Genomic DNA, 25,943 nt, shown 5'->3' on the forward strand with positions numbered 1-25,943 from the left:
GCCCACCTATTGGGGGAATTACGGGCCGAAGAGCATTCCGCTCTTCAGGAGACTAACGCTCTCAGGAGAGAACTAATTGTTTCTAAGGAACGAACTGATGACCTTGCCAGGCAGCTATTGCAAGGTCAGGCTGGACAAACTCCCCTACCAGGTTCAGGGGATATTGCCGCCCCAGTGGTTTCAAGTAACCCAGTGCAAATTAATCTACCCGGAAACATGCCGTTGGCCCCACCTGAACGTTTTGCCGGGGACCCCAAAAGATTTGCCGTATTCATGAATCAATGCCGATTGCACTTCCTCTGCAGACCTGGGGCCTTTCCTAACGACCAAACCAAGGTAGCTTTTGTATTATCATTTCGAAGGGATTGTGTCCTCCGACGTATTCCTTATCCTAGATATCTCTTTCCAGCTTTGCTGGCCTCGGAAATTTTTTCTCTCTAGAGGGCGCTGCGCGTCGACGTCCGCCAAGTCGATGTTCCTCGACAGCCGCCGTATCGACGTCGACGTCATCCTGCCTATAAAGGCCGCGCGCAGCGTCCGTTGCTCAGTTCCATTTTTCCGCGCTTACTCAGTGCCTCGGAATATCGTCGTTCAGTTTCGTAGATATATTATTCCATTTTCCTTGAGATATTCGATCCATACTCGATGGCTTCCTCGTCTGAACCGACGACCCCTCGTCCGGCTTTAAAAAATGCAGAGACTGTGGAAAAAAGATGTCGCTAACGGACCCTCACAGGGTCTGTCTGTGGTGTTTGGGAGCTGAACACCATTGTTCGGAGTCTGAGGACTGTATGTCCATGACAGCTAAAGCCCTGAAGGAGCGTAGGGGGAAGCTGGAAAAAGGTAAGACTTCTAAAGCTTCTTCTTCCTCGACGAAGTCGAGACATTCGTCTCCTCGTCACCATTTGCGCTCCAGGTCTCGAAGCGGGTCTCATCACTCTTCGAGATCGAAGCACTCGAAAAGGAGACGCCGAAGATCCCCTTCTTCGTCCTCCTCTTCCTCTGTTTCACCTAAGAGAATCCCTTGCCCCACGAAGCATAGTTCCCGGGCTGAATGGGAGGAATTCTGAAAAAATATGATGAGCGTCTTCAAGAAAGCGGCCTCGACCCCCTCGAAGACTGCCGAGAGCGATGCTCTGGTCGAAAGACCCGAAGGTCCAAAACGCAGCGAGTCGCAGCACCCGGCGAAGGAAGCTTCTCGAGCGCGTCACGAACCCTCGAGTAATGCAAAGACCTCGAATCCTTCTTCGAAGGTTCCGTCGACGCCGTCGACGAAGGTTCCGTCGACGCCGAGGTCGGTGTCTTCGACGCTGTTGTCGAAGGGACCTTCGACACACGGGTCTGTCGACTCGACGCCATCCTCAACACCGGCGTCGACGCCAAGGAAAGTCACGGTTGCGGCGCACCCCGTGGCTATTCCCAGGTCTTCGATGTCGATGTCGTCGAGATTGTCGATATCCTCGAGCAGAATTCCGATTCTATCGAAGACCTCGAGGCCTCCACCTTTGTTTTAGACGCCACTTTCGAAGCCTTCGACGTCGGCGTTGACAACATCGACATTTTCGAGGCCGATTACGACAAGTTTGGCACCCTCTGCCTTGGAGATGGGTTTCACACCCTTTGTGAGCTCAGACCAATTGAGAACAATGTCTTCAATTATGGAAGAGGGAGAACTGTCTGATCAAGAAGAGCCATTTGAGTTGCAGGGATCTGCAACCCCAGTTCAAGAGGAGTTATCCTCAGAGGAACGCAGATTAAAGGAACTCCATGATTCCTTACATGAGGCAAGTGGTTTAGACACTTCCCCAGAGGTGGAGTTCACTAGGCCAGACCCGGGGGAGCATGCTGAAACCCCTTATAGAGCCTTAATGGCCAGGATTACAGAATTTATGGGGTGGTCAACACTTTCACCGGCTTTCCAACAGGATGACCTCACGGATATTCTTGATAAAGGTCCACAGGAGGATCCTGTAGTACCTTTTCATAAAGCTCTTCAAAGAAAAATAATGACGAACTGGGAAACCCCAGATGTCGTCCCGACAGTAAATAAAAAACTGTCTGCTAAATACAGGGTATCTGTAATGCTCACCTGACTCCCACGGAGGCGCTGGCCTGGTTCGCGCTGCTGTGACCTCTTCTAAGGTGATGCGCAGGGTTCGGAAGACGGACTGGACCGGGCCCCCAAATCTGGCTTGTCTGGCTCGCAGAAGTATCCTTCTGTAGGGGAAAATAGGGGATTAACTGTCTGCGGGGTAATGCAATCGGCCTCCCACTTTCCCCTCTCACACTCCTCGAAACCCTTGTGTGATTCCTCGTAGCGTCTCACCTTAGGGTCTGGAAGGACGAGCTCTCCATCCTGCTTCTGATGCAGGGGCGCGTTGGTATCCAGTTACTTCACTGGATTTTCGGATTGGTGAGAACCAAACTTGCTTGGCTTCCAGGTAAGTTTCTTTGATAAGAGGTTCCCCTTGTGTCCATGCATAAATGTACTAATGCTAATGTCTTTTTCCCCATAGGGGCCGGGGTACGGAATGCCGGGGAACAGGCACCGACCCGAGATGAGAGGTGAAATCCTTGTAGAAATCAGGTAAGTCTTTAATGAGCGTTTTTTGGTAATGTCTTTTCATTCGCTCATTAACGCTGATGTCTCTTTTTCCACTTAGGGGCCGGGGTCCGGAAATGCCAGGATGCGGTGTGGACCCGAAATGAAGAGGGAATGAATCAACAGGTAAGTCTTAACATGGAGATTTAGCTTTCCTTATTCCCTTCTCTCTCTCTCACCTTTTGTTCTTGTCTTTTTCTCCCTAGGCGCTGGGGCGTGACTGCGAATCCGGATGATCGCTGCTGAACATGGAGGTGCCCTGTAAAGGTGAGTGGAATGCGGCGCTGCAGCAATCAACGCAATGAGCTTTTAAATAAAAGTCTTCCTTTTCAGGATTGTCGGCGAGATGTCTCCGGGATGTGGATTTAGCAGGTAAGGACTTTTCCTTCTTCTGTTCTCTTCTTCTCTTCCTTTGTAGGTGATCCAGGATGCTGGCAGGCGTGGCAGAAGTCAGGATGTAGGAGCAGACACAGTGAGCGTCCAGCTGCTAGATGCAGAACAACGCGAAGCACGTGTGGCTGTTCGGGTGGGGTTTAAATAGCCTTGGAAGAAGTTCCAGGTATGTATCCTTCCTCCAATCAGGTATGTATCCTTCCCCGACCACGCCCGGATGGTAAATTAGTCCCACAGGTAAAGTAGTTCCTTTCAGGCCTCAAGGAGGCCGGGATCCTGCAGCATGGTCTGCATCAGGTAAGTGCATTCAAGCACTCCCATAATGAGCCTGGCGCCTATGGCGCCAGGACTGTCCAAAGGGCCCCTATATGGGGTTGCTGGGTCCTTCCTTGGGGACTGGATGTCCGCTTTCGGGGATGCAGGGCTTGAACCGGCTCCCCGGGAGCGGGCATCATGACAGCACTCCCCCCCAAGGCCCCTCCCAAGGTTGTTCCCTCCGGGGGTTTTGGTTTGTCTGGGAAGAGTCGGTGGAATTTCCTGACTAATCGAGGTGCATGCACATGATCGCTGGGTTCCCACGACCTCTCCTGAGGTCCGTACCCCTTCCAATCAATTAGGTAGAACAGTTTTGACCTAAACATTTTTGAATCTAAAATGTTCTTCACTTCGAATTCGGGCTCCCCATCTATTAAAATAGGTTCTGGAGGTTTGAGTAGTCGGGTTCCGGGTACCACTGGTTTCAGAAGTGACACATGAAAAACAGGGTGAATTTGCATACTAGCTGGTAAATCAAGTTTAACAGCCACTGGGTTAATTATTGCTGTAATAGAATAAGGTCCCAGATATTTTGGGTTTAAAGGTTCGAGGCCCTTTGAGTGGTAAATGTCTGGTAGCTAACCACACTTGATCCCCAATCTGATACGGAGGTGCTTCACTCCGATGTAGATCAGCATTCTCCTTGTATTTTCTCTTGGCTTGTTGTAAATGCGTAGTTGCCTCTTTGAAGGCTTGGGTAATTGTAGAATGCAGATGTTCTACTGCAGGCATTCCCAGGTTCTGAGGTGAGTCAAGGTTTGAGGTTCGGGGGTGATGCCCAAACAAGGTATAAAAAGGACTGTGGCCAGTTCCAGAGTGTACCGAATTATTATATGCGTATTCGGCTATCCAAAGAATGTCTTTCCAGTTGCTTTCAGATTGCTGTAACATACACCGTAAGTACTGCTCAAGGGTCTGATTTGTCCTCTCGGTCTGACCATCGGTCTGAGGGTGGTGACTGGTCGATAATCTTACGTCGATCTGCGCCATTTGACAACATTTGCGCCAGAAGTGGGAAATGAATTGGCTTCCCCGGTCAGAGATTAGTATAGATGGGAATCCATGTAGCCGAACAATATTTTCGAGGAATTCTTTGGCTAGGACAGAAGCTGAAGGTAAACCTTTCAAAGGAATAAAGTGGGCCATTTTGGAAAACAAATCCACAATTACCAGAATAGTATTGTACCCCGAACAAGGAGGCAGGTCCGTAATAAAATCCATTTATAGGGTTTACCCGGGTGTTGGTGGTATGTCCAGAGGCTGAAGGAGACTGGCTGGTCTTTTCTTTTGACTTTTATTTTGGGCGCAAACACCACAGGACATCACAAAAGATTTAACATCTTTTCGCCAAGAGGGCCACCAAAATTGTCGTTTCACCTTTTCCTCTGTCTTGGCAATACCGGGGTGTCCCTCTATTAATGTATCATGATAACCGGAAATAACTAGTTTGTGTAATTCCTTATGTGGCAGGAATAAGCGTCCTTGGAAATAAGGTAAACCATTATCTATGGTAAAGTCTGATCCCTTTTGTATCCAATCCTGTAAGGTTGTAGGGTCCAGGAGTTGTTTCACTCTGGCTTGAATGTCTTCAAGCGTCTGTAACGAAGTCATACCTAGAATCCTCTGTTCGGGAATTATTGGTACTGGTTCTGAGTTTGTATCAGATTCTCCCATTCCAATTCGGGATAAGGCGTCTGCTTTGCCATTCTTGCAGCCAGGTCGATAGGTAATCACGAAATCAAATTCAGCGAAAAACAAAGCCCATCGGAGCTGCCGTGATGACTGAGCCTTGGCGGTTTTCAAATACTGTAAATTCCGGTGATCAGTGATCACTGTGATGGTATGTCGAGCGCCAAGCAGATAATGCCGCCAGGCTTTAAAAGCGGACTTAATGGCTAACAGTTCTTTGTCAGTGATTGCATAATTAACCTCGGGTGCCGAGAATTTTCTGGACCAAAATGCTACGGGATGCAGTTGGTTGGTTTCGGGATCTCTTTGGGACAGGACAGCTCCCATGGCTAGGCTGGATGCATCAGTCTCGACGACATAAGGGAGATCTGGACGCAAGTGTTTCAATATAGGTGCGGAGGTGAACTTAGCCTTTAAATCCTGAAAGGCCTGCTCGGCTTCTTCAGACCATTCAAAACGTTTATTTTTCCTCAAGAGTGCAGTAATGGGTTGTACCACGCGTGAAAATTCCGGGATAAACCTGCGATAGAAATTGGCAAAGCCGAGCATGCTTTGAACCCCTTTTACAGAGCTAGGTGATGGCCATTTGAGGATGGCATCCACTTTTCTTGAGTCCATTCGGACTCCTTTGGGTGTCAGGATGAAACCTAGAAACTCGACTTCTGTGGTATGGAAAATACATTTCTCCAATTTAGCAAATAGTTTGTGTTGGCGCAGTTTTTCAGGTACTGCCCTGACGTGTTTTCAGTGATCAGATTCTGAAGAGGAGTACACCAGAATGTCATCGATATATACGACAACACAAACATCGATGAGTTCCCGAAGGACATCATTCATGAAGTATTGGAAGGCACCTGGCGCGTTACACAATCCGAAAGGCATAACCTGGTACTCGAATAATCCGTATTTAGTACGGAAGGCAGTTTTCCATTCGTCGCCTTCTTTAACTCGTACCAGATGATAAGCCCCCCGGAGATCTAACTTGGTGTATATGCAAGCGTCCTTCACCTGGTCAAGGAGTTCAGGGATCAGAGGCAGAGGATAACGGTTTTTAACCGTTATCTGGTTCAATGCGCGGTAATCGATGCAAGTTCTAAGGTCGCCTTCTTTTTTGGGCACGAAGAACAAAGCCGAGGATGCCGGGGACTTTGACGGGCGAATAAAACCATTAGCTAGGTATTGATCCAAATATTGTCTCAAATGCAGGTTCTCAGGTTCGGTAAGGGCATAAATCCTGCTACAAGGGGGTTGTGCACCGGGCACCAGATCGATTTGGCAATCGTACGATCTGTGAGGAGGTAACGTGTTTGCCTGTTCCTTTTGGAAGACGTCCTGAAAGTCTTGGTATTCCGGAGGTAGTTGCATGGAGGCAGAGGTTACAGATGCTAGATTAATCTTCAGGTTTTCTGGGTAGCAGGTTTGTGTACAATCCGGGAAGGTTATTCTCTTAGCTCGCCAATCAATTCGAGGATTATGTGTCTCTAACCAAGGGATTCCAAGAATAACCTGAAACTGTGGAGCCTTGATTACATCAAACACAACACCCTCCCGATGGCCGTCGGGACCAATAAGAGTCCCCTCAGTAGTGGAATGTGTTACCGGTCCAGAGGCAATTTCAGTTCCATCGACTGTGGTGATGACATCTTTGCTGGTTTTAGGACGGAGAGGGAGGTTAATCCTAGAGACCAATTCACGATCCACATAGTTTCCAATAGCCCCACTATCGATATATGCCTTTATTGCATGCAACCGCTTAGGCTGTTCTGGATCTACGAGAACCATTGGCACAATGAAATGCGAGGTCTGAGTGTTAGTTTTCAAGCTCGGCAAGCGGACCCCTACGCTTGTCGGGCGGAGTCGTTTCCCGAAACAGAGTCTTCATGGTTTTTATCAGCGGCTCCTACCGCCTTTCGGGGCGGTTTTGCCGGGCAATCTCATAGAAAGTGTCCAGAATTCCCACAATAAAGACATAATTTTAACTGCCGCCTCCTTTCACGTTCCTTTTGAGTTAAGGGTCCTTTAACCCCTCCAATTTGCATAGGCTCAGAGACATCAATTCCCTTGGGATTAGCATGGGTCTTGACCAACACCCGGGTCTCAAACCTGGACCGATCTGCTTTTCTGTTTTGAAGTCTGTGATCCAATTGGACCACTAAGTCTATATACTCTGTGCATTCTTGGGGCGGATTTACAACTTGGGCCAAGACATCTTTAAGTTCTCAGCGTAGGCCTCGATAAAACAACGTGACTCTTTTATCCTCTGGCCATCCCTTTTCCACAATTAGTCTATTAAAGGTTGCAATATAGGATAGGAGGTCCTGATTGCCCTGTCGCAGGGATAGAAGTTCGTCATCCAGAGCCTGCCCCTGAGAGTGTCGAGCAAATAACCTTTCCATGCTTGCTTGAAACCCTTGAAAATCACGGAGAATCGGGTCATCTTGAGTAACCAGTGGAACTGACCAATCGGCAGCGCAGCCGCTGAGATATGACAATACAAAGGCTACCTTGGTCTGATCATTAGGGAAGGCCCCAGGACTGCATAGGAAGTTTAAACGACACTGATTCATGAATACGGCGAATCGTTTGGGGTCCCCAGCAAAGCGTTCGGGTGGGGCCAGCGGCATGTTTCCAGGTAGATTAATCTGCACAGGGTTACTGGAAACCACAGGAGCGGGGTTCCCTCCGGAACCGGGTAGAGGAGTTTGCCCAGCTTGACCTTGCAAAAGCTGTCTGGCCAGGTCATCAGTTCTTTCCTTTGATATTATTAATTCCCTCCTGCGGGCATTAGTCTCTTGACGAGCGGCATGTACTTCGGCCCGTAATTCCCCCAGTAATAGGGCCAACTGATCAGTCTCAGAACTTTCCATAGCGCCTGGGTGGGAATTTGTAGGAAGGCTTCGCGTTCTGTAACGCTCACCTGACTCCCACGGAGGCGCTGGCCTGGTTCGCGCTGCTGTGACCTCTTCTAAGGTGATGCGCAGGGTTCGGAAGACGGACTGGACCGGGCCCCCAAATCTGGCTTGTCTGGCTCGCAGAAGTATCCTTCTGTAGGCGAAAATAGGGGATTAACTGTCTGCGGGGTAATGCAATCGGCCTCCCACTTTCCCCTCTCACACTCCTCGAAACCCTTCTGTGATTCCTCATAGCGTCTCACCTTAGGGTCTGGAAGGACGAGCTCTCCATCCTGCTTCTGATGCAGGGGCGCGTTGGTATCCAGTTACTTCACTGGATTTTCGGATTGGTGAGAACCAAACTTGCTTGGCTTCCAGATAAGTTTCTTTGATAAGAGGTTCCCCTTGTGTCCATGCATAAATGTACTAATGCTAATGTCTTTTTCCCCATAGGGGCCGGGGTACGGAATGCCGGGGAACAGGCACCGACCCGAGATGAGAGGTGAAATCCTTGTAGAAATCAGGTAAATCTTTAATGAGCGTTTTTTGGTAATGTCTTTTCATTCGCTCATTAACGCTGATGTCTCTTTTTCCACTTAGGGGCCGGGGTCCGGAAATGCCAGGATGCGGTGCGGACCCGAAATGAAGAGGGAATGAATCAACAGGTAAGTCTTAACATGGAGATTTAGCTTTCCTTATTCCCTTCTCTCTCTCACCTTTTGTTCTTGTCTTTTTCTCCCCAGGCGCTGGGGCGTGACTGCGAATCCGGATGATCGCTGCTGAACATGGAGGCGCCCTGTAAAGGTGAGTGGAATGCGGCGCTGCAGCAATCGACGCGATGAGCTTTTAAATAAAAGTCTTCCTTTTCAGGATTGTCGGCGAGATGTCTCCGGGATGTGGATTTAGCAGGTAAGGACTTTTCCTTCTTCTGTTCTCTTCTTCTCTTCCTTTGCAGGTGATCCAGGATGCTGGCAGGCGTGGCAGAAGTCAGGATACAGGAGCAGACACGGTGAGCGTCCAGCTGCTAGATGCAGAACAACGCGAAGCACGTGTGGCTGTTCGGCTGGGGTTTAAATAGCCTTGGAAGAAGTTCCAGGTATGTATCCTTCCTCCAATCAGGTATGTATCCTTCCCCGACCACGCCCGGATGGTAAATTAGTCCCACAGGTAAAGTAGTTCCTTTCAGGCCTCAAGGAGGCCGGGATCCTGCAGCATGGTCTGCATCAGGTAAGTGCACCCAAGCACTCCCATAATGAGCCTGGCGCCTATGGCGCCAGGACTGATGTCTTTTATGAGCCTGGCGCCATAGGCGCTAGGACACTGTCCAAAGGGCCCCTATATGGGGTTGCTGGGTCCTTCCTTGGGGACTGGATGTCCGCTTTCGGGGATGCAGGGCTTGAACCGGCTCCCCGGGAGCGGGCATCATGACAGTATCTTCTGCAGACCCAGAGTTTTTGCCCAAACACCCATCCCCAGAAAGTCTGGTGGTACAGGCAGCATCTTCTACTGACATCAAGACTGCTTACCCTACCGTCCCACAGGACAGGGACGATAAGAAATACGATGCTATGGCTAAGAAAGTCTTTTCGGCATTTAGCATGGCGTTAAAATCTATTAATGCTATTTGCACCCTTGCTAGATTTAGCCATACACTTTGGGAGTGTGCTTCTACAGCGGCTGACTGCAACCTGAAGGGAGAAGAAAGGGCGGCGTTCCTAAATATCATAAGGGACGGTAAAGACGCTATGTGCGAATCCCTCCAGACGGGCATTGACTCGGCTGACAGTATCAGCAGAGCAATGGCGGCAAGTACAACAACCAGGAGATTTGCTTGGTTGAGAAAATCTGGTTTTGCCCCAGATGTGCAAGCCAGGCTCTTGAACATGCCATTTGATGGCTCTTCTTTGTTTGGGAAAAAGGCGGATGACAGTTTAGAAAAACTGCAAACATCAAAGGCAGCAGCAAAATCCCTAGGCACTGCAATACGTCAGACACCTTTTCGTCCCACAGGAACCTCTGCGAGAGGCAAGTCTTTTCGCTTCTACTCCGCATTCGGAAGAGGTAGAGGACGACCGGCTCAAAGGGGACAAAGAAGAACTACCCGAGGTGGACGGGGTAGATATTCAAAAGCCACAGCAACAGCAGGTGCCTCTTTACCATCGACATCTGCATCAGCCGCCCCTAAACCACTCTGAGGACTTCCCTCACAAGACACCTGTAGGAGGCAGGTTAACTCAACATCTGGTGGAATGGCAGGCTATCACGTCAGATGCTTGGGCTTAGGAGACAGTTGCACAAGGTTACTGCCTGCCTCTCCTACGCATACCTCAGAGTCATCCACCGGGGATCAGCTCTCAAAAAGTTCCAGATCCGCTCCTCTTGCAGGAAATTTTAGACCTGCTAGAGAAAGGTGCCATAGAACCGGTACCTGTAGCGGAGAGGAACAAGGGCTGGTACTCCCCTTACTTTCTCATACCAAAGAAAGACGGAGGACTGAGACCCATCTTGGACTTGCGGGAATTGAACAAATTCCTCAGGAAAGACACATTCAAGATGGTAACTCTCTCTCAGATCCTTCAGGCCCTTCAGTTCCAGGACTGGTTGGTATCTCTGGACCTTCAGGACGCTTATTTCCATGTGCCAATCCATCTCAAACACAGGAAATACCTGAGGTTCGCAATTGGCAACTCTCATTATCAATTTCGAGTTCTGCCATTTGGGCTGACCTCCGCCCCGAGGGTCTTCACCAAGTTAATGTCGGTAGTGGCTGCAAGTCTAAGGAGGGAAGGGATTCACGTCTACCCCTACCTGGACGATTGGTTGATCAGAGCTGTATCTTCGGAACAAGCTCAGATCCAGCTAGATTATGTTTGCCACTCCCTTCACAGACTGGGCTTCTCCCTCAATTTAAAGAAGTCACAAATGATACCATCGCAGAGACTCCAGTTCATCGGAGCGATCCTGGACACTTCCCTGGGAAAAGCCTCGCCACCAGAGGTGAGGGCTCAAGATATTCTACAGATGGTCACCAAGTTTCAAAATGCCCAACGTCTCCCAGCCTTCGACTTTTTGAGGTTGCTAGGCCTCATGGCATCCTGCATTTTCCTAGTGCCAGAGGCTCGCCTGAGAATGAGATCTCTCCAGTGGGAACTGAGAACTCAGTGGCCACAATTCTCAGGGAGAATGACAGATCTTCTTCAGGTTCCCGACAGGGTGGCTCGAGACCTTCAGTGGTGGGCCTGTCAGGAGAACATTCTGAAAGGAGAGCAGTTTTGGCAACCTTGGCCGGAGATAACAGTAGTCACGGATGCCTCACTTACGGGGTGGGGAGCCCACGCCAACGACTTGACGATCAGCGGCCATTGGTCTCCATCCGAGTCCAGACAACATATCAACCTGTTATTGCTGAGGGCCATCAGACTTGCGCTGAAGGCTTTTCTGCCATCTGTACAAGGAAAGAATGTCCTGATAATGATGGACAACACAGTGGCCATGCATTACCTCAACAAAAGAGGAGGCGTAGGATCACTACCACTGTGCAGAGAGGTGATGCAGCTATGGTTTTGGGCAATCCAAGACGGAATCTCTCTATCGGCAGTTCACCTAGCCGGAAAGAAGAACTTGACAGCGGACGCTCTGAGCAGGCAGAGCACAGTCTCCCACGAGTGGGAACTAGCTCAGGAAGTCCTTCAAGAGATCTTCGCCCTTTGGGGAACCCCTCAGGTGGATCTGTTCGCCACCAGTATCAACAGGAAGTGCGATCTGTTCTGTACAAGGGAATTTCCCCTGAGAGGAGCTCTGGGAGACGCGTTCATAGTGGACTGGGAGTTTCCACTCCTGTACGCGTTTCCACCAGTCCCTGTCATTCCTCAAATGATCAGGAGGTTGAGAAGATTCCGGAAAACCATGATCCTAATTGCCCCGGATTGGGCCAGGAGAACGTGGTACCCGGACCTTCTAGACTTGTCCATCTGCCCTCCAATTCGACTTCCACTCAGAGAGAATCTGCTCTCACAGAAGGGAGGTCAGGTTCTCCATCCAGACATCAAAACCCTCAACCTTCACGCTTGGCTTCTGAAAGGCTGAGGTACAAGGATTGGGACCTCTCTGATGACGTTATGGAGGTGTTGCTTTCGGCAAGAAGGCCAGCAACAAAATCTTTATACCGCTGCCGTTGGAACAGATTTTGCAGCTGGTGTAGAGAAGAGAATATCGACCCCTTTTCATGTGGTACACCAACGGTGTTATCCTTTCTACTCTACTTGGCAAATTCAGGCCTTCAAGTTGGCACTATCAAGGGCTATCTCGCAGCGCTATCCATCTTTAAGCGCACTGCTGAAGAACCATCCTATTTCAAGTTACCCTTGGTAATACAGTTTCTAAAGGGGTTAACTAACGTTTATCCCCCAAGACCATTCCAGGTTCCCCTATGGGATTTAAATTTAGTCCTAACTTTCCTGATGGGCGCACCTTTCGAACCACTCCACTCTTGTTCGTTAAGGTTTCTTACCCTTAAGACTGTTTTATTAGTAGCACTTACATCTGCTAGAAGGGTGAGCGAGTTACAAGCTCTTTCTTATAAACCCCCTCATACAATCTTTCACAAAGACAAAGTTGTTCTGCAAGTGAAGCCTAATTTCCTCCCAAAGGTGGTTTCTGAATTTCATATCACACATAAGATTACCCTTCCATCTTTCTATCCTCCTCCCCATCCGGGGAAAGAGGAAGAGAGGTTACACAGGCTGGACCCAAGAAGGGCTTTAAGTTTTTACATTAGTAGACTGGCTAGGATAAGACAAGCAGACCAGCTGTTTGTAGGCTACCCAGGTCACAAGCCGGGGTACCGATAACTAAGCAGACCATTTCCAGATGGATTATTTTAGCCATTTTGGAATGTTATAAACTGGCAGGAAAAGAGCCCCCTCAAAATATTAGGGCTCATTCGACCAGAGGTATCGCAGCTTCATCGGCCCTCAAAAGAGGAGTGCCGGTTCGAGACATATGTGCGGCTGCCACATGGTCGTCCGTCCATACCTTTACACGGTTTTACAACTTGGATTCCTCCTCCAGTCAGGAAACTAGGTTTGGAAGGGCAGTATTGCACTCTATTCATCAATAAGAGGAAGCATGAAGTCAGTACTCCCACCTCCAATAACAGAATACTGCTATGGGAGCCTATCTAAGATAAGGAATACGTCGGAGGACACAATCCCTTCGAAGAACAAGTTACTTCTTACCTTGTAACGTTCTTTCGATGGGATGTTCCTCCGACGTATTCCTTATCGACCCTCCCATCCATCCTCGCAGTACTACTTCCCTTGTTGTTGCAGCTTACGCTCCTTCAGGGTGATTAGTCTAGTCCAGAAAGAATTATTGTGGGCTACAAAACGGAACTGAGCAACGGACGCTATAGGCAGGATGACGTCGACGTCGATACGGCGGCTGTCGAGGGACATCGACTCGGCGGACGTCGACGCGCAGCGCCCTCTAGAGAGAAAAAATTTCCGAGGCCAGCAAAGCTGGAAAGAGATATCTAAGATAAGGAATACGTCGGAGGAACATCCCATCGAAAGAACGTTACAAGGTAAGAAGTAACTTGTTCATCTCAGCGGCTGTGCTGCCGATTGGTCAGTTCCACTGGTTACTCAAGATGACCCAATACTCCGGGATTTTCAAGGCTTTCAGACACGCATGGAAAGATTATTTGCTCGGCACTCTCAGGGACAGGCCCTGGACAACGAACTTCTGTCCCTACGACAGGGTAACCAGGATCTCTTAGCCTATATCGCAACCTTCAATAGGTTGGTTGTGGAGACTGGGTGGCCAGAGGATAAAAGAATCACGTTATTTCATCGAGGTCTACGTGGAGAACTTAAGGATGTCCTGTCCCAAGTTGTAAATCCGCCCCAAGACTGCATGGAATACATAGACTTAGTGGTCCAATTAGATCACAGGCTTCAAAACAGAAAGGCAGATCGGTCCGAGTTTGAGACACGGGTGTTGGTCAAGACTCACGTTAACCCCAAGGGTGCCGATGTTTCAGAACCTATGCAAATTGTAGGGGTTAAAGGACCTTTAACTCAAAAAGAACGTGAAAGAAGACGGCAGATGCGATTATGTCTTTATTGTGGGGCTTCTGGACACTTTTTACGAGATTGCCCAGTAAAACCGCCCCAGAAGGCGGTAGGAGCCGCGGATAAGAACCATATGGAACCTGATTCAGGAAACGACCACGCCCGAAAAGCGTAGGGGTCCGCTTGCTGAGCCTGAAAACGAACTCTCAGACCTCGCACTTCATCATGCCAATGGTCCTCGTAGATCCGGAACAGCCTGGGCGGTTGCATGCAATAAAGACATACATCGATAGTGGGGCTATAGGAAACTATGTGGATCGTGAATTGGCTTCCAGGATCAACCTCCCTCTTCGTCCTAAAACCAGTAAAGAGGTCATCATCACAGTAGATGGAACCGAAATCACCTCTGGGCCGGTAACACATTCCACTGCAGTGGTGACACTAGTGGGTCAGGACGGGCATCGGGAGGCTGTTGTGTTTGACGTAATCAAGGCTCCACAGTTTCAGGTAATTCTAGGAATCCCTTGGTTAGAAACACATAATCCTCGAATTGACTGGCGAGCAAAGAGGATAGCCTTTCCGGATTGTGCACAAACCTGTTATCCAGGAAGTCCAAATATAGGCCTGGCTACAGTAACCCCTGCTACTTTGCAAATACCGCCGGAATACCAAGAATTTCAAGACGTCTTCCAAAAGGAACAGGCCAACATGTTACCCCCTCACAGGCCGTACGATTGCCAAATCGATCTGATGCCCGGTGCACAACCCCCTTGTAGCAGGATTTATGCTCTTACTGAACCCGAGAATCTTCATTTGCGACAATATTTAGATCAGTACCTAGCCAATGGTTTCATTCGCCCGTCAAAGTCTCCTGCATCCTCGGCTTTGTTCTTCGTGCCAAAAAAAGAAGGCGACCTCAGAACTTGTATCGACTACCGCGCATTGAACCAGATAACTGTTAAAAACCGTTACCCTTTGCCTCTGATCCCTGAACTTCTTGACCAGGTGAAGGATGCCTGTATATACACCAAGTTAGATCTCCGGGGGGCTTACCATCTGGTGCGAGTAAAGGAAGACGACTAATGGAAAACTGCCTTCCGCACCAAATATGGACTATTCGAGTACCAGGTGATGCCTTTCGGATTGTGCAAAGCACCTGCTGCCTTCCAAAACTTCATGAACGATGTCCTTCGGGAACTCATCGATGTTTGTGTTGTTGTATATATCGATGACATTCTTGTGTACTCCTCTTCGGAATCTGATCACAAAAAGCACGTCAGGGCAGTTCTTGAGAAATTGCGCCAACACAAACTGTTTGCAAAACTTGAAAAGTGTGTTTTCCATACCACAGAAGTCGAGTTTCTTGGTTTCATCCTGACACCTAAAGGAGTCCGAATGGACTCGCGAAAAGTGGATGCCATCCTCAAATGGCCATCGCCTATCTCTGTGAAAGGCGTTCAAAGCATGCTTGGCTTTGCCAATTTCTATCGCAGATTTATCCCAGAATTTTCACGTATTGTACAACCCATCACTGCACTCTTGAGGAAAAATAAACGCTTCGAATGGTCTGAGGAAGCCGAACAGGCCTTTCAGGAATTAAAAGCTAAATTTACCTCTGCACCTGTATTGAAGCACCCGCGTCCAGATCTCCCATACATAGTCCAAAACGACGCATCCAGCTTAGCCATGGGAGCTGTCCTGTCTCAAAGAGATACCGAAACTAACCAACTGCACCCCGTAGCATTTTGGTCCAGAAAATTCTCGGCACCTGAGGTCAATTATGCAATCACTGACAAAGAGTTATTAGCCATTAAGTCCGCTTTTAAGGCTTGGAGGCATTATCTTCTTGGCGCTAGACATACCATCACGGTGATCACTGACCACCGGAACTTACAATATTTGAAAACTGCCAAAGCTCAATCATCACGTCAGCTCCGATGGGCTTTGTTTTTTGCTGAATTCGATTTTGTAATTACCTACCGTCCTGGCAGCAAGAATGGCAAAGCGGACGCTCTATCCCGAATAGGAATGGGAGAAACTGATACAAACTCAGAACCTGTACCGATAATTCCCGAACAAAGAATTCTGGGCATGACCTCTTTACAAACACTGGAAGACATTCAAGCTAGAGTTAAACAACTCCTGGACCCTACAGCCTTGCAGGATTGGATTCAAAAGGGGTCTTACTTTACTGTCAATGATGATCTACCTTACTTCCAAGGGCGCTTATTTCTACCACACAAAGAATTACAAGAACTGGTTATTTCTCGTTATCATGATACTCTAATAGAGGGGCACCCAGGTATTGCCAAGACGGAAGAAAAGGTTAAACGACAGTTCTGCTGGCCCTCTTGGCGAAAGGACATTAAATCCTTTGTGATGTCCTGTGGTGTTTGTGCCCAAAATAAAGGTAAAAAAAAAAGACCAGCCAGCCTTCTTCAACCCTGAGACATTCCACCGGCACCTTGGCACACCTTGTCACTGGATTTTATTATGGACCTGCCTCCTTGTTATGGATATAACACTATTCTTGTTTTTGTGGATTTATTTTCCAAAATGGCCCACTTCATTCCATTAAAAGGTTTACCTTCAGCTTCTGTCCTAGCCAAGGAATTCCTTGAAAATATTGTTCGTTTACATGGATTCCCGTCCGTACTAGTCTCTGACCGGGGAAGCCAATTCATTTCCCATTTTTGGAGAAAGTGTTGTCAGCTGGCACAAATTGACGTAAGATTATCAACCAGCCACCACCCTTAGACCGATGGTCAAACAGAGAGGACTAACCAGACCCTTGAACAATATTTACGGTGTATGTTGCATCAATCTAAAAGTAATTGGAAGGATATTCTTTGGATTGCCGAATATGCATACAATAATTCGGTACATTCTGGAACTGGGCAAAGTCCTTTTCATACCTTATATGGGCATCACCCTCGAACCTCAGATCTTGACTCGACTCAAAGTCTCGAAATGCCCGCAGTACACCATCTGCATTCTACAATAACCCAAGCTTTCAAAGAAGCAACTACACATTTACAGCAAGCCAAGAGAAAATACAAGAAGAATGCTGATCTCCATCGAAGTGAGGCACCTCTATACCAAATAGGAGACCAAGTGTGGCTGGCTACCAGACACTAATCGCTCAAAGGACCTCGAACTTTTAACCCAAAATATTTGGGGCCTTACTCAATTACGGCCATAATCAACCCGGTGGCCGTCAAACTCGACCTACCAGCTAATATGCGGATTCACCCTGTTTTTCATGTATCACTTTTGAAACCAGTACAACCTGGAACCCGATTAATCAAGCCACCAGAACCTATCCAAATAAATGGAGAACCTGAATTCGAGGTGAAGAACATTTTAGATTCCAAGGTGTCAAAGTCAAAACATTCTATCTAATAGATTGGAAAGGATACGGGCCTCAGGAAAGGTCTTGGGAACCTAGTGACCATGTACATGCACCTCGGTTAATAAAAAAATTCCACCGGAATTTCCCAAACAAACCGAAACCCCCGGAGAGAACAATCTTGGTAGGGGCCTTGGGGGGGAGTGCTGTCATGATGCCTACTCCCGGAGAACCAGTCCAGGACCAGCGTCCCCGGAAGAAGACATCATGTTCCCGGGGAAAAGGCCAGCAACCCCTAGTAGGAGGCCCTTTGGACACTGTCCTGGCGCCTTTGGCGCCAGGCTCATTTTGGACCTCAGTCCTGGCGCCATAGGCGCCAGGCTCATAAAGGGAGTGTTTATGTGAACTTACCTGATGCAGACCGTGCTGCCAGATCCAGACCTCTTTGGGGCCTGAAAGGGACTATTTTACCTGTGGGACTATTTTGCCACTCGGGCGTGGCCAGGGAAGAATACGTACCTGGAACTACTTTGGGGGCTATTTAAGCCACACCCAGACAGCAGCTCACGCTTCGCGTTGTTCTGCACCTAGCAGCTGGACGCTCACCGTGTCAGCTCCTGCATCCTGACTCCAGCCACGCCCGCCTCCATCCTGGAACACCTGAAAGGAAAGAAGAGAAGGGAAAAGGTTAACAGAAGAACATTACCTGCTTCTACCCGGAGTCCGGAGTCATCACGCCGGCGATCCTAAGGGAAGACATTTATTTTAAAGATGCATCACGTTGCTCGCTGCAGGGCCGCGTTCCACTCACCTGTTCACGAGGCATCTCTGTGCTCCTTAGCGACCATCTGCACGATCCGTCACATACCTGCGCCTAAGGGGGAAGAGAAGAACAAAAGGTGAGCAAAAGGAACATATTGAGGAAAGCCAGATTTTCGCCATAAGACTTACCTGATTATTGTTGGGAGAATCTTTCCTCATCTCGGGTCGGCGCCGCTTCTTCGGCAGTACCGTACCCCGGCCCCTATGGGGAAAAAAGACACACGCATTAGTGGGTGAATATAAGGACATTAAAGGAACCACCCATCATAAACTCACCTGAGTTTACCTTCGGCGAATTGTTTCCTCTACGCGAAATCTTCACTCAGCACCTGTGATAAAAGAGCGGACTACTGAATATAAAGGGAAATAGAAAAGGAGGCCAACTCTTGAACTTTTACAACAGTATACGTACGGCACCTTGCCAGGAAAGTCAAGTAAGCTTGGATCCTCACCAATCCGAACACCAGTGAAGTAACTGGATATAATCGCACCCCTGAACCAGAAGCAGGATGGAGAGCTCGTCCTTTCAAACCTTAAAGTGAGAGTTAATGGGGAATTTCGGAGGTGCTCTGAGGAGAGTGAAAGAGGGAAGTGGGAGGCCGACGCGCTATTCCGCAGGTAGTTAATCCCCTTTCTCTATCTGCAGGAGGATTCTCCTGCGAGTCAAACAAGCGAGGTTTGGGGGTCCTGTCCAGACGGTCTTCCGAGTTCTGCGCATCACCTTAGAAGAGGCCGCAGCAGTCCAGACCTGGTCAGCGTCTCCGTGGGAGTCAGGTGAGCGTTACAGTAGGGTGGTAATTCCACCATCCACCAAGGCGGACACAGTAAAATACTGGCGGCAACCATGGCGCTATTAGCGCCATGGTTACCGCCTACCGCGTAATGAGGCCCAATGTCTTTGGTGCTGGAGAGTGCCTGACTGGGCTAACTTGAGGACCATTTATCCATTTTATTGGATTTAATTGGCTTCCTGGACTTACCGTACAATATCACTGGAGCAGATGCATTCCTTCCTCAACAAAGGTTTGCATCTTGTCCCGCCTCTCCACCAGAGAAGGGACAGTGAGCACCTTTTGTTGGAACAGATGTGACCTTTTCTAGCTGAGGAGCAGATTTACTGTTTCAGATTAAACCAGGATAATATCTCAGGATGTGGTTAGATCAGGAAATAACATCTCCAAACAGGGTTAGCAACAAATCATTGCACCAGCTTGCTACTTGCGTATTCTCCTTGTGATTGTTCAGTCTCTGCAAACATAACATAACTAAAGGAGATCCTCTGGCTCCCTCAGCGATTGAAAATAAAGTAATATGGGAAAAACTATCAGATGCAGCTTACATTCTCATCTTTTGCTTCAAGATGGGGTCTCACAATCTCAGAATCTTCCCAATCCCTTCAGTTGACACTATAGTCCAAAACGATCCTGGGTTTCGGGCTTCATGGTAGTCAGACCAGCCCATCCAGTAAACCATACTTCCTCCTTTAATGTGATTCTCGATATATCAGCAGTCAACAAACCAAACCCCTCACAATGGATGAATGTGCTGGACTGTAAGAACATCCACTGCTCCTTTCTCTTCCAATCACAAGGACATGGTCCCCGCTCGACCACAGTTACATGGCTGCCATTACTTGGGAACAGGTCATCAGAAGCTTAGAGGACCTGATGCTCTTGTCACTGTAGCAGTTTCTCCCTCGCCGATCTAGAAGAGTGCTGGATAGATGAGGATCCTGGCATCAATTCTGTCCCCTCAGCCACCAGTAAAAGGGCTTGTTAACTGAAGAGTATTATTCTTGCATTTTCTAAACCGATTCACATGATTGATGATGTTTGGTAAACTTTCCCAATGCTCCAATAGCAAGGATGTCAACTATACCACACTGACAATACCCAATGAGGGTAAAAAGTGTATGCAATTGTTGCATTCTTAAGAGATGTCAGTCTTGTGTTGAGCTATAAAATAGCCCTGCTCTGGGGGCGTGGCCTGGAGCGCCAGCGATGAGGCAGCTCCTCTGATGGCCTCCGCTCGGATCCGCGGCTCAGCGTTAATTTTACCCGTTTCCAGCTGAGTCCGTTGGTCGTGATGGGGAGCTTTCACCTGCTGTGGTCCTGGGCAGTAGATGGCACCGTTTTGAGGGCATAACGCCTTCGCTAACGGCGAAAACGTGACGGGGAGTGCGAAGGCCTGCTCCCGTAACACGACCTAAAATAGCCGCCGCATCCTCGCGACCCGCTCTAGGCTGGCGGCTGGCTGCCATCGTCTGCCCATGAGACGCGTATGAGGCTCATCCTGCCCGACACCCTGCACCGGAGGGTCTCCCCCCTGTGCCCGGTCCTCGCTGGGGCGAGGTCTGCCGCCGGGCCCCTGAGATCACGCCTCGCTGGGATTGCTCTCTCTGCGGACCCTCCACCCTCGTCTTCCTGGGGCGCCCCTGCCCACTTTCTGCCCGCTGCCTCTCCCGGCCACCACCGGAGGCCCCCCATGATCCCGGCTCGAGTGAGAGCCACACACATCGCCTGGCTGAGATTGGCGGCCCCTCAGCTCCACCTCAGCACCCTCTTCGATTCCTGGGGCGCCCCTGCCCATCTTCGGCCTGCTGCTCTCGGGGTGGGGCACTGCCTCCCCCGGCTACCATCGAAGGCCTACTTGTTACAGCGTGGCCCCGGCTCAGGGGTCGGCCACGCACAGGTGAGGTGAGCCGCCCCTCAGCCCTGTCCCAGCAACCCCCCCGGCCGGCCTTCGCCCCGGAGGCCCTCCATCTCCAGTTACAGCGTGGCCCCGATTTGAGCAACACACACCGCCCTGGGACGACTTTGTGTCTTCTGGCCCCGCTGCTACCTGCTCTATGCCCCCCCGGGGGTTACCCTGAGGCCTACCACAACACCCCCTCCGGGCGCCTAATATCCCCGCCGGGCGGGCCCTCGAGCTCTACCTACTCCGACCCCCCTGCGACTTCCTGGGGCGCCCCTGCCCACGTCTGCTCACCACCGCCACCTTCCCTCCCCGCGGAACTATGGCCAAAGCACTAAACCCTCCTAAATCAGCTGACATCTCTGCTATGCTGCAGGCCTCAGGGAGGGGCGGGAAGGCGGACCCCCTCAAGCTCACCCCCCAGAAAACGTCTGAGGGTGGCGGAACGCTCGCAACTAAGGAGGATCTTCAGGCTTTCATGAGCGATATTAAATCTGAATTCAGAGCCTGCATGTCGGAACTCACCGCTAAATTGGAACAGACCGAACAAAGAGTCGCCGGCATCGAACTGAGGGTTGGCGAGGTCGAGGACCTGACCACGGACCACTCCGCTTCACTGACGGAAATTCAACGCACCGTCCAATCGCTGGTGGCAAGAACCGAAATCCTCGAACATAAACAGGAGGACTTGGAGAACCGCTCCCGCCGCAACAACCTGTGTCTTCGCGGGGTGCCCGCCTCGACAAGCTCTCATTTCAGGGAATCCCGATACAGATCTTCCAGGATCTCTCCGCGCTGACTCTTCAAAAGCGCAGAATGCTCCGGCCTCTGTCACTCTTTCTTTGGGATCAGCAGATCCGTTATCAATGGCTCTTTCCTACGGCCCTACAGTTTTCATACAAAGGCACTCAGCGCACCATCAGCCACCTCGACGATGCAACGTCAATCCTCCGCCCGGACTCCCCAGAGACCCTGGACCTCTCCGCTCCGGGCCGATCAAGCCCAGCCTCAGAAGCAACCTCCCCAAAACCGAAACAGACCCCATGATCCAGAGTGCAGAGAAACCGCAAACCCAAATGACACGCCTTAATGCCTGCACTGGAACCATGACGCTGGAACGACCCTAGGCTTCACATCTTGCCGCGGATCCGACGCGGTCCATAACCCCCTCCAAGGCGGATGACACCACTTTACCCTTGGAGAGACTTTCAAAAATGTTGATGCTGTCGAATGACAGCACTGGGGCCTAGGGGACATGTCGATCGTTCTAAATCGACCCCCCTGGCCGCACTTTGGTCCTCCCGTTGGAGATTGCTTTTGAATATGTTTTCTCCCGTTGGAGACCAGTTAGACCAGTTTAAAAAACCCTCGACCACTGGAGACCCCAACTCGATCATGCTCTCACGTCCATGGCTGACCTAACCCCCCCACAACCCCTTTCCCCCCAGCAAGAGGATCGCCCGGGCCAATCCCCTCACTTGAAACTCAAGTTCACCTCCTTGAACGTTAGGGGCCTGAACTCCCCCCCGAAGAGGAAATCGATCCTACAGAGGCTACAAGACAACGGGTCTGCATTTTCTGCAAGAGACGCACCTGATTCCGGCAGACTTTTCACGCTTGCGAAGCAAACTCTTCCCGCTACAATTCCTCGCCTCTAACGGCACTAAGAAGGGGGGCACCGCTATTTTATTTGCAAAAGACCTGAAGCCTCAGATCCTTGACTCACTACAGTGCCAGGAGGGTCGCTTTATTGCAGTCAAATGCTCCATCCATGGCCAGCTCTACACCCTCATTTCGGTGTACGCCCCGAACGAATATCAGGAGAGCTTCTACCAGGATCTGGAGGTCTCTCTCCTCCCATTCATCGAGGGGCATGTCGTCATGGGAGGTGACTTTAACGGGGCTCCGGACCCTCTCAAGGACAGATCTCCCCCCCCCCCCCGTCTTCTAGAGATTTGAAGTTGGCCGCTGGCTTGCTCCACCTGTTTCGCACACTAAACATTGTGGACTCCTGGAGGGTTCTGTCCCCGGACGAACAGGACTTTACCTTCTATTCATATGTGCATCGTATCTTCTCCAGAATTGACCTAATCCTGACCTCCCCACAGATCCTGTCCTTCACGGACGATGTGATAATTGGCCCCCGGATCCTTTCGGACCATGCTCCAGTTACTCTGACCCTGCGTTCTCATGACCCAGACCCCCCTCCGCACCGCCGGTGGTGCCTCTATGACCCTATCCTGGGAGACATGGCAGTGAGGGACTCAATCGCCAACTCCATTAGGAACTTCTTCGTTGAAAACCGGGACGAGGACACTTCCCCGGCTAACACCTGGGACGCCATGAAGGCGGTCCTCAGAGGCGAGCTGATTGCCCAGGGAGCCGCATACCACAAAAGGAAGAGGGAGTCGCGTGACGCTTTGGAAGCAGCGGTCCGAGAGGCTGAGGCTACACATAAAAGGAAGGGCGGGGCCCCTAAATCCTACAGGATCCTACAAATAGCCAGGAAACGGCTGGAAGCCCACTACGCTGAGGCAACAGCGAACCTTCTAACCAAGACTAAGCAATGGTACTACGCTCACAACAACAAGGCCAACAAGCTTCTGGTTAGCAAACTGGCAAAGGCGAAGAGCAGAAATACTATCTAAGGCCTCCGTGATCCGCAGGGGGTGATCCACTACGCTGACCAGGAGAAAATACGCTTGGCAACAGCCCACCACCTGGAAATAATGACGGCAGCCCCGAGAGATCCAATTAAGCAGCACTCATACATCCAAGAGGCGAACCTACCACACCTAACTCAGACGGCCAGGGAAGACCTGGAGGCCCCGATTACAATCGAGGAGGTGGAGGCGGCCATTAAGAGCTTAAAACCCAGAGCCCCGGGCCCGGACAGATTTTCCACTTGCTTCGACAAAATCTTCCGGCCCCAACTAGCGGCCCCCCTGGCCCGCCTCTTCAATTCATTCGCGGCCACTGGCACCGTCACCCCAACGATGCAAGAGTCTATTACAGTCCTTATCCCTAAGCCCGGGAAAGACCCTCACGATCTTGGCTCATATAGACCTGTTGCGTTGCTAAATTTGGACGCCAACATATACTCTAAAGTCTTGGCCAACCGTCTGGCATCTATCCTCCCTAATATCATAGACCCGGATCAAACAGGCTTTATAAACCACAGGTCGACGAAACACAACATCCACAGGGCCCTGGATCTCATTGAAATCGCCACTCGGGATACCCAACAGCTAGCCCTATTGGCATTGGATGCAACTAAAGCGTTCGACAAGGTGGACTGGTCTTATCTGCGCCTCACTCTGGGGGCCTTTGGCTTCGGTCCGACCTTTCAGAAGATGATCCTGGCGAACTACCAGTCCCCCAAGGCGAGGCTGAGAGTCAACGGCCGCTTGTCGGACCCAATCCTCCTCACGTGCGGAACGAGGCAGGGATGTCCTCTATCCCCTCTGCTTTTCGCATTGGCCATGGAGCCGCTGGCTCAGCGAGTCCGGAAGAACCCCCGAATCAGTGGCCTGTGCACCGGCTCTGCGCAACATAAAGTGGCCCTCTACGCGGATGATGTTTTGCTTACCATCACAAACATTGAGAGATCCATGAGCGAGGCCTTAACTGAAATCCACAACTTTGGGATGGTCTCGGGGTTCGCGATTAACTATCAAAAGTCGGCGGCGCTGGGAGTGGGCATCACGCCAGCTGAACAGGAGGCCCTGGTGAAGAGAGGTCCGTTTCAATGGAGCATCAAATCGATCCCCTACTTGGGGGTTCATATCCCCGCTCGCCCAACGGATGTTTACCGAGCTAACTTCCCACCACTCTTCGAGGAACTAGAAAAGGATCTGACCCGCTGGCAACCCCAAGAGATCTCCCTCCTAGGCCGGATCACAGCGTGCAAAATGAACTTACTCCCGCGCTTCCTCTATGCCTGTGCCGCCCTCCCGATTACCATCCCGCTTCCCCCTTGCAGCGGCTCCAAAGGAAGATGGTGGACTTTATCTGGAAAGGGAAGAAACCACGCATCCCACGGCGAACAATGGTGGCCAGCGCGAGATTGGGAGGCCTGGGGGTCCCCGACCTCCGCAAATACCATATGGCGGCACAGCTGGTCCACCTCCAAGCATGGGGACTTGCTAGGGGTCGACCGAAATGGGTGGAGATCGAACAATCCTGCCTCCCTCTGCCCCTTTGCTTCCTCCCGTTCTTACCCACAGCTTTACGCCACAGCTGGCCGGGCACTCTCACAGCTACAAAACAAACAATTAGGGCCTGGGAGTGGGCTCGCAGACACCGGGGCGTCCCAGGAGATTTGAGTGCACTCTCCCCGATCTTCCTCAACCCAGCTTTCTCCCCTGGGGCCCGTCCCCAAAACTTCAGAAACTGGGTCGCAGGGGGCCTCGCCATCTTAGGACAACTTTTTGAAGGGGACTCCCCCCTAACCTTTGAACGGTGCAAGATGACTTTTCAGTTGGCGGAAACGGATAGGTATTCCTACGCTCAGCTCAGACACTGGTGCTCTCACCCACAGACCCGAGCGGCGGCCACAAGACCCCTTACCTCACTGGAACTGATGGAGAGCGACCTATCGGCCTGGGGGAAAATATCGACCTTGTATAGGCTACTACAGGAGGACACCCTCCAGTCCAGGCCTTCCTACATGTCCCAATGGGAAACGGACTTCGGACACCCCATTGAGGACCATACATGGGTAGACATTTGGACAAGAACGCAGACGTCTTCCCGCTGTATAACCAACAGGGAGTGTGCCCATAAACTACTCCTGCGCTGGTATTACCCCCCTCTACGCCTTCATCACTTCCAACCAGCACTAAACCCTCTCTATTAGCGACTTTGCGGCCTCCCAGGATCCTACTTCCACATGTGGTGGACCTGCCCCCGGGTGCAGGAGTTTTGGTCTCTCTGTCTAGCCACCATTGAAGATGTCACCCAGGCGATCATTCCGCTCACGGCCGAACAGGTCCTTTTAGGGATTCCATTGTCAGGCTCATACCCGCGGTCGGGGAGAAGAGCGGCACTGATATCCCAGTTCCTATTAGCGGCTAAGATCACGGTGGCCCGCACCTGGAAGTCCGCGGACGGAC

Source organism: Ambystoma mexicanum, chromosome 14 (genome assembly GCF_040938575.1).
Source record: "Ambystoma mexicanum isolate Mex_15411 chromosome 14, UKY_AmexF1_1, whole genome shotgun sequence".
In the NCBI taxonomy this organism is placed as follows: Eukaryota; Metazoa; Chordata; class Amphibia; order Caudata; family Ambystomatidae; genus Ambystoma; species Ambystoma mexicanum.